Source organism: Artibeus jamaicensis, unplaced genomic scaffold (genome assembly GCF_021234435.1).
Source record: "Artibeus jamaicensis isolate MK-2021 breed Jamaican fruit bat unplaced genomic scaffold, CSHL_Jam_final contig_332, whole genome shotgun sequence".
Taxonomy (NCBI): Eukaryota; Metazoa; Chordata; class Mammalia; order Chiroptera; family Phyllostomidae; genus Artibeus; species Artibeus jamaicensis.
In genome coordinates, this window is record NW_026521788.1 from 3,004,657 (window position 1) to 3,012,325 (window position 7,669).

Here is a 7,669-nt window from a genome sequence, read left to right on the forward strand (position 1 = left end):
CTGGAGAACATGGATTTTTGCAAGCGGCTACTAATGCCTGGGGGAGCTGATTAGGGCTGAATAACTGCCCACTGGGGCTCCTGTGTCCACTTGTCCACCTATGGAGAAGAAGCCAAGATGCAGGAGAGAACCTTGCCAGAGCAGCCATACTTGAAGAGGCTGACTTATGAGATCCTTCAGCTCCTGCTCCAAATTCCAATACCAGAGAAGTGCAAAGAAATGAAAATGTGGACAATTCTCCTGCTAAACTCCCCGTCCCATTCCAGACAACCAGAGCTCCCAGAGTAGCCTGTGCTGATGGGCAGGGTTGGGAGAAAAAGAGCTGTGAATAGAACACAGGATGGACATTTTAAAATGAAGAGGTCTAAGTTTCAAGGACCTGAAGAGGCTATTTGAATAACCAGAATTAGAAAAGGTACAGAATCAAGTGGATATTCTTACCTGGTTTGAAAATAGGGTTAAAAGTATCAACAACCCTATTGTTGGAAGTTCATGGCTACTAATCTAATACCAATAGGAATCCTCAACCTAGAGTGTGGAGAAAGGCGAAGTTTGCAAACCAAGGAACTGCAACTTCCAGGGAAACTAAAAGGGCGCTCTGCTAAGGCAAAGGGAAAACCGGTTTTTTTTTTGTTTTGTTTTTAAAATATATTTTATTAATTATGCTATTACAGCTGTCTCATTTCCCCTCTCTATTCCTCTCTGCCCTGCACATTCCCTCCCACCTGCATTCCCCCATTTAGTTCATGCCCATGGATCTTACATATAAGTCCTTTGGCTTCAACGTTTCCTGTACTATCTTAACCTCTCCCTGTTTATTTCCTACCTACCATTTATGCTACTTATTCTCTGTACCTTTTTCCCCTCTCTTCCCTCCCATTCCCCCACTGATAATTCTCCATGTGATGTTTATTTCTGTGAGTCTATTCCTGTTCTGGTTGTTTGCTTAGTTTGTTTTGTTTTTGTTTTATTTAGGTTTGGTTGTTAATAGCTGTGAGTTTGTTTTCATTTTACTGTTCATATTTTTTATCTTATTTTCTTAGATAAGTTCCCTTAACATTTTATATAATAAGGGTTGGGTGATGATGAACTTCTTTAACATAACCTTTTCTAGGAAGCACTTTATCTTCCCTTCCATTCTAAATGATAGCTTTGCTGGATAGAGTAATCTTGGATGTAGGTCCTTGCCTTTCATGACTTTAAATACTTCTTTCCAGCCCCTTTCTGCCTGCAAGGTTTCTTTTTTTTAATTTAATTTATTTATCTTTAGAGAGGAAGGAAAGGAGAGAAGGAGAGAAATATCAATGTGTGGTTGCCTTTTGTGAGTCCCCTACTGGGAACTGGCCTGCAACCCAGGCATGTGCCCTGACTGGGAATCGAACCGCGATTGTGTGGTTCGCAGTCCCGTGCTCAATCCACTGAGCTACACCAGCCAGGGTGCAAGGTTTCTTTTTAGAAATCAGCTGATAGTCTTATGGGAACTCCTTTGTAGGTATCTCCTTTTCTCTCGCTGCTTTTAAGATTCTCTCCTTCTCTTTAATCTTGGGTAATGCAATTATAATGTGCCTTGGTGTGTTCCTGCTTCAGTCCAACTTCTTTGGGACTCCTTGAGCTTTGTGGACTTCCTGAAAGTCTATTTCCTTTGCCAGATTATTTTTTTCAAATAAGTTTTCAATTTCTTGCTCTTCCTCTTCTCCTTCTGGCACCCTTATGATTTGAATGTTGGAATGTTTAAAGGTGTCCTGGAGGTTCCTAAGCCTCTCCTCATTTTTTTGAATTCTTGTTTCTTCATCTGTTCCATTGATTATTTATTTCTCCCTTCTGCTCCAAACCATTGATTCGAGTCCTGGTTTCCTTCCCATTACTCTTGGTTCCCCGTACATTTTCCTTTATTTTACTTTTCATAGCCTTCATTTTATCCTCTAATTTGTGACCATATTCAACTAATTCTGTGAGCATCCTGATTACCAGTGTTTTGAACTCTGCATCTGATAGGTTGGCTATCTCTTTGTTGTTTAGTTGTATTTTTTCTGGAGCTTTGATCTGTTCTTTCATTTGGGCCATTTTTTGTTGTTGTTGTTGTCTCGGAGCACCTGTTACATAGTAAGGGACAAAGGCTTAGGTGTTCACCAGGGTGGGGCAACCCATGTCGCTGCGTTATTACACTATATGTGGGGGAGTGGTAAGAGAGGGAACAATGCCACTTGCTCTTCTCTCTGCTGGCCACTTCCCCTGCTACCCACAGTCAAATTGGGCCCTTCTGGCGCTGATTCCTGGGTGGGTAGGTTTGTGTACATTCTAGGACCCTGGGGGTCTCTCCAGTGAACTTTCCTGTGAGGCTGGGAGTTTCTTCCACTGCTGCCTCAACCCCCACAGGTGTTTTCAGTCAGAGGCTTTGAGGCTTTATTTCCCTGCACTGGAGCCCTGGGTTGCATGGCCTCTCTCGTTCCCCAGTTGTTCCTCCCAGTTTATCTGCACACAAATAGGGGACCACCAGGTCTGCCAGCTGCCACCTTGCCTTGAGTCCTCTCCACTTGGCTGCCTGTCTTCACCCCTTCTACTGGTCTTTCTTCTTTAACTCCTTGGTTGTTGGACTTCCATACAGTTCGATTTTCTGTCAGTTCTGGGGTTTTTTGTTTTTATATTTGTTGTTGTCCTTGTTTTGGTTATTTGAGGAGGCACAATGTCTCTACCTATGCTTCCATCTTGACCAGAAGTTTCTGATCTGGCTTTTAAAGAGAATGACTAGTCCCTGATTGGTTCATTTTTATGTAAATGAGGAGTCCAAATATGTACAGTCTGATTGGTCTAAATAGCATCACACATCCTGATTGGTCATTGTGGAGCTGCTCTGATTGGTCGGTAAAAATGCAAATGAAGATACAGCTGTACAGCTCCAATTAGGTGGGGCCTGTCTCAGCTCATTGGTTGAAATATGATACCAGGAACACTTTTATAAAGGTTGACTCAGTGGCAGAAACACAGAGCAGGAGGCCGGCGGCTCAGTTTGGGCTTTTCCCTGAAATGCAGAGTGCTTCAGAGGCCTCTATTGGCAACGGCTGTTAGATTTTAGTTATAAATTTGTTCCCAGTTAAACACAAGGCGTCCTTTTTTTGCTGATATATCCCTTAACGTCCACAGAAGGTGCTGCCATTTTCCAAATGCTTTTCATGGGCTTTGCTATGTGCTAAGTATTTCATATGCTGCAGCAGTTATAGTGGGCTGTGGATTGGTGGGCAAAGAAAAAAATAGGTTCAAACCCACTATGTGCTTTTCTTAGGTGCCTAATTTTTCTTAGCCAGGGATCCAGAAACTTTCAGGAGCACGTAGCTCAGCTCCACAGAATAAGAGCAGATACAATTTAGATAGGTAGATTTGCTCCTGACCTACAATCCCTAACAAGAGGTCGAAATTTCTGGTGACAGTCCATACAAAGCAAAGTCTTCACAGATCTGAGAAGCTCACTACTTGCTCTGCCATTGTCTTTCTATACCTGGGATTATACACATGCATTCTCTCCTTTGTCTTCTGAGAGACGCGTGACTGATCATGTAGGTATCAGCATGAAAGGATTGCGTGATCAACAACTGAAGTATTTTTTTCTCTAACGACATGGTTGAGAACCAAATTGTTTGTGATGGGAGATGTTCAAGAACTGAGGTTTGACCATATATGCTTATATTTAAGGAAATGTTTACAAATATTAGATTCTCCTGGTTCTTGGACTAAGCTTGCTGGCAGCCAGGTTACATTCTCATCCACAGGAAAAAAAAAACGCAGTTTTATATTTTGATTTATAATAAGAAATATATTTTTGGTCTTTGTTCCCATTCCTGGCACAGAGGTCCTAAAATCTTTGAAATTTCCTAAGTGATAAGAGAGATAAAGATATCTTGATATGCATAACAACCCCCTTCAACTACACCAGAATTTATGATAATGAGGTGACTTTTGGAAATCACTTAAGGGTGGGGGCTGGTTTCCAGGCAAACCAACCTGTGTGCAATTAGATGATTGGAACTTTCAGTCCCACCCCACTGACCTCCAGAGAGGAGAGAGGCACTGGAGGTCTTACTCAGTCACTAATGGAAAATGATTTCCATTCCAATCAGTCGTGCCTATGTAGTGAAGATTCCATAAAAAAAATAAAAAAAAAAAAACCCTAACACACAGGGTTTAAAGAACTTCAGGGTTGGTGAACATGTGGAGTTGCGGGAAAAGTGGTATGCTCAGAGAGAGCATAGAAGCTCTGTACCCCTTCCCACATGCCTTACTCTATGCATCTCTTCCACCCGGCTGTTATATCCTTTAATAATGAACCAGTATCTAGTAAGTAAAATGCTCCTCTGAATTCTGTGAGCCACTCTAGCAAATTAATCAAACCTAAAAAGGGGGTCTTGGAACCTCTGATCTATATAACCAGTTAGTCAGGCTCTGCCTGGTGTGGCTCAGTTGGAGCATCGTCCTGTAACAGAAAGGCTGCAGATTCAATACCCAGTCGGGGAACGTTTGAGGCTGTGGGTTCAGTCCTTGGTCCAGGCATGTGTGAACCCCCTCCCATCAGACATGTATGATCTCTCATTTGGGCACATAAAGGAGGCAACCAATCAATGCTTCTATTTCACATCGATGTTTCTCTCTCTCCCTTCCTCTCTCTCTAAAAGCAATGAAGAAATCGTCCTGCACAGGTAACAACCTGGTGAGAAAGTGAGAGCAGTCTTGTAGCACTTAGCTCTTAACCTGCGGGATCCAATGCTATCTCTCTGTAGTTACTGTTAGAATTGAGTTAATTGCTTGTGGTGTTGAAAAACACATACTGAACAGAGTCAATGCCGAGTTGTCCCTGACCATTTCCTCTTCCTCCAGCCCTCTATTCCCTCACATGTGTATCATTATCCCAAAGAGACATCATCTCAGTAGTACCCACCACAAATCTGTGAAATACTGAAGTTCAAGACATTATGGAAGTTGCCCCAAATCACACAGCTAGTAAGTGGCCAACCCAAGTTTTGAACACAGGTCTGCCTGACCTTTAGCTAATACTCATACTGCCTTTTTCAGTAGGCAAAGAGCTATCCCCCCATCTCCTCCAACTGGTAACTGCATCTGGGTGGAGGCAGTGATTTAGAGAATATTTCACCCTAGAAATGCTGTAAACTGTACTTTCTAAAGTACAGAGCCTTCTAGAACCAGCCACTGCGGGTCTTCGAAAGCCAACTCTTAAACCAAGTAGTCAAGGAGAGGCTAACTTTGGGATACCTCGGGGTCCTCCATAGAATGTTCTGAGCTATAGGTAACAACATGTCTATCAGCCTAGACACCTCTCCTTATAATCAGAGTCACAAATTTTTAAAGTCCCTCATGTTCCCAGCACTGTCCTAGCACCTTACATAGATCTTTTTATTTGACCTTAGCAATACCTTTGAGATAGAATCTGTTGTTAAATCTATTTTGTAGTGAGACAAACTGAGATGTTAATTAAGCTAGGAAAGCTTGGGGTGGTTTATTACATAGGAAGAGCTAACCTGATACAGTATGTCTCCAAAACTGCAAACCTGTATTTTTTCCTCCTCGCTCTATTGAACTCATAACCTCACACTGAAAAATGTTGAAGAGAGAGAAGAATTTCTTGTGTCAGGTAAAAGATTGGGTGAGGTGACTTCCAAACCAACTTTTCGGAAGTTTCTTAACCCTCCAGAGCTTTAGTTTCTTCATCTGTACCATAAAAATAGGCTTCTCCTAGGCCCTGCCATTAATCTGGCAAAGACATTTTCCTCAACCAACATCAGTAAGGAGGATCAAATATAGTTTGCTTTCATTTGGGCTAGAGAGCAGTACACACCTGTTGTCTTGTTTCAGGATCATGTTCCAGGAATCTCTCCTGTCACAACATAGTCCAAAGGGCCATGATCGCCTCAACATTCCACAGACCATCCAGCACCTGGGCCCACTCTACTGATAGAAATTAATTTATTAATTAATAAATAAATTAATTTATTTATAGGAAGGGGAAGGGAGGAGGAAAATAAGGAGAGAAACATCAATGTATGAGATAGAAACATCAGTTGGTTGCCTTCTGAAGGCACCCCAATCAGGGACTATACCTGTGGCCCAGGGATATGCCCTGACCAGGAATCAAACTGTTAGCCTTTCACTTCAAGGGACAATGCCCAATCAACTGAGCCACACTGGTCAAGGCTTAAATGAACTTGATGAGCAGGAAGCAACAAGTAGTTTTGAATTTGTTGTAAAACATATATACACCAGAGAGAGGGAGCTACACTCTGTGAAGATTCAGATACTCTTCATATCAGTTGAATTTTTTAATCTAATGGTTGGATCATGTTGGGACATCCCCTCTAAGATAAAGAACAAGTTGTGTGCTTTGTCTTCCTCTCTACTAATGACTGGCACAGCACTAAGTGAGTCCCTTTGGATCCTGGACGCAACATGTACTGCACTTGGTAATTCATCTCCAACATATGCATTAAGAGATTCAGAGGACTGCCAGATTCCCAGAAGATTCAGGCTGTAATATAAATGTCCTGCCATTCGAGCTCTATGATGCATCAGACTCAGCAGTACTAGACATGACTTCAGGAGATATCAGTGCTAAGTGGAGTGTCCACCAAGGCCCATTTAGGCAAGTCATAGTACAGAACTCAGGGTTTTGGAATAAGGCCACATCATCCATGGTAAAGAACTGATTACTATTTGCAATGCAATGGTAAAATCCAATGTAATACTGCGCCCTCATAGAGGTTGAGCGCCTAAGCATAAAATTACTAATCATGAGGTGAGTATTATTAGATCCACCAAGTCACAAGGTCAGACAATCCATCATGTGATGGAAATAGTACATTCAGATTTGGATCCGAGCAGACTGCAAAAGTACAAGTAAGTTTATGTAAACAGATAAAGAGATAACAGACTTTCATATCACCTCTCTCTGTTGTACCAGTGCCTTGTCCTCAGGTCTCATCTAGGGCCTCACAGGGAGCCCTCTGCAGCCCTCTGACAGAGGACGGGTAACCTCAGCCTGGATCACAGAGCGGTGCTAAGTGAACATACACAGCTATCACATTTCAGAACCACCGCACACAGGCAGCCCTAAAGGACAGTGCTGAAAGATAGTCCTCCCAGTTGGAGGGCTTCCGGCAGTGCACTTAGTCTTTCACTTTCTGTAAAGCAAGAAATAGCTCAAGATACAGACATGCACTGAGAAGTGAGAAATGATATGGCTGGGTGGTCAGGACCCTGGGAGAAGAAAGATTAGAAGAGCGGAGGAAAAAAAGTGGGAGCCACATAGTTTTCTCTTTGAAGAAGAGGCACTGAGCAGGCAGGCAGGGTAACCTGTCCCAGGGATGTTAGCCACCTCCCCAGCTCAGCCCTGCCAGTACTTGGACAATGGGCCCAAGAGTGGCCACTGTGGCTGGGATGGGAACTGTGAATGGGCCTAAGATCATAAAGGGCCTGAGATAAAAATCTCTCATCCAGGCTCTTCCAGCTACTGCTATTCACGAATGCCCATCCTGACAACTGCAGGGACTGACAGTGAGCACTTGATGCAGGACTATATCTTGAGGAAACCAGCTAGCCACATAGCCATATGGATTATTGATTATATGATTGATCACCAGATTACTAGAAGGGGTTACACTGAGCTCCT